Consider the following 2243-nt stretch of genomic DNA (forward strand, 5'->3'; position numbering starts at 1 on the left):
AAAGAGCTTTTGACCTTCTGTCACAATATCAGGGAACCTCAAGATCCTATGAAAACAACGTTTTTATAATATAGGAATAGAACTTTTACTGCTGTCAAAGGGATAGCTTTAACCCAGCTGGTATGGCTTAGTGGTTGAGTGTCGACCTATGAGCCAGGGGTCACAATTCAATTCACAGTCAGGGCACAAGCCCAGGTTGCAGGCATGCAGAAGGCAGCTGATCAGTGATTCTCTCTCATCATTGATGTTTCTATCTATCTCTCCCTCTCCCTTCCTCTCTGAAATCAATAAAAATATTTTTTTAAAAATAAAAGAATAGCTTCAGGCAAGAGATATGTTTCTGTATTCTTCGGAGGCCTGTGACCTTTGTCTGTAAAATCAGTTATCAGCTGTATGAGAAAGATATCATGATCTTTCTCCTTCCAAACCAGTTTGCCAGGTTATTTTGTAAAAAGCAACCGGCTCGTCCTTTTCACCCAAGCCAACCATGGCTATGCATATGGATATCAGGCTAGAGCATATTTCATCCTGTCTAAGGGCAGGATCTAAGAATAAGATTGCTTCTCCCCACCCCCCACTCTCTTCAAGGCCCTGGTGTCATCTGGTATCCTTCTGCCTCTACCAGTCTTTCCATGTCTAACTCTCTACCTCAGAGAGAAGACGGGATCTTCCCCTGCAGCAGCCACTCCAACAGCAGCAGTTACCGAGTAGACCTTTTATTCCAAGAAAGATACTTCAATACACCACTCAAAGGCCCACTGCAGTGCTATGTAGCTTTCTGCCTGCTCACTACATGAGGAGAGCCTCTGTGCTCTGCATAAAGGGAGCCCATGTATCTGTCAAATCCTAGATCCCAGGTTTAGATCATTTCTGGTTTGGTTTTTTTTTCTTTATTGAATTTATTGGAGTGACATTGGTTAATAAAATTATATAGGTTTGCCAGAACCGGTTTGGCTCAGTAGATAGAGTGTAGGCCTGTGGACTCAAGGGTCCCAGGTTCGATTCCAGTCAAGGGCATGTACCTTGGTTGCAGGCACATCCCCAGTGGGGGGCGTGCAGAAGGCAGCTGATCGATGTTTCTCTCTCATCAATGTTTCTGGCTCTCTATCCCTCTCCCTTCCTCTCTGTAAAAAATCAATAAAATATATTTTAAAAAAATTATATAAGTTTTAGATATATAGTTCTATAATACATCACATGTATATTGTATTATACACTCACCAGCTCAAGTCTGCTCTTGCTATTTTATAGGTGTTATTTTGATCATAGCCATCCATGAGACATAAGGGTAGGATAAGGGTACTGTACAAGAACAGAAATACAGATCAGTGGTAAGGCCACTGTTTAGTAATTATAAAAGCTACAAGTTTAGTGGTTTGCTTTTTGTCCAGACAAAAATGTTTCTGTTCCCACTTCAGAGGGCTATATCAAAAAGTCAAATTCTAGCTAGCCATCCAAGGCGACCCTTATTGTGGTATATTCATACAGTGGATTAAACTGAAAAGTAAAAAAGGCAATGTTGGTTTACAACAAAATGAATCAAAATAGAAGTTAGACAAAAATAATATGCTTTATATTATTTCATTTATATAAAATTCTAGAAAATACATTCTAATGTATAGTGATAGAAAGCAAATCACTTTTCCTAAAGACAAAGTAGGATGAACGGAGCTGAAAGGAAGGAGGAGTTACTAAGCATAGAAGGAAACTTTTAGGGGTGATGGATATATTTATTACCTTGATGTGGTAATAAATTCCTTAAATATACATGTATCTCAAAACTCATTATATTCTATATTTTAAATATGTGGTTTATTATATACTGGCTATACCTTAGTAAAGCAGTGGTTCTTAAATATTTCCACTTCAAAACACCTTTATACTCTTAAAAATTATTGATGACCTCAAAGCAGTTTGTTTATATAGGTTATCTATCATTTTTTAAATTTAAACTGAGAAAATTTTAAAATATAATATGCAAAATCAATTGTGTCTATATATCAGCAATGAGTAATCCAAAATGAATTTGAAAAAAACAATTTCATTTACAATAGCATCAAAAAAGATAAAATACTTAATAAATTTAACCAAAAAATTACAAAACTTATTCTCTGAAAACTACAAAACATTGTTAAAAGAAATTAAAGGTCTAAATACATCAAAAAACATCCCATGATTGGAAGACTAATATTGTCACGATGGCAGTACTGCCCAAACTGACCTACAAATTCAATACACATTGT

General features: G+C 36.2%; 1 protein-coding gene across 4 annotated transcripts in view; it reads left to right on the forward strand.

Annotated features, from left to right (window-relative positions):
• The window catches only part of C2CD3 (C2 calcium-dependent domain containing 3), a 107381-nt gene that overhangs the window by 75939 nt on the left and 29199 nt on the right, over positions 1 to 2243 (forward strand). The gene's annotated exons all lie outside the window — the stretch shown is intronic.

This window comes from Myotis davidii, unplaced genomic scaffold (genome assembly GCF_000327345.1).
Source record: "Myotis davidii unplaced genomic scaffold, ASM32734v1 scaffold169, whole genome shotgun sequence".
Lineage (NCBI taxonomy): Eukaryota > Metazoa > Chordata > Mammalia > Chiroptera > Vespertilionidae > Myotis > Myotis davidii.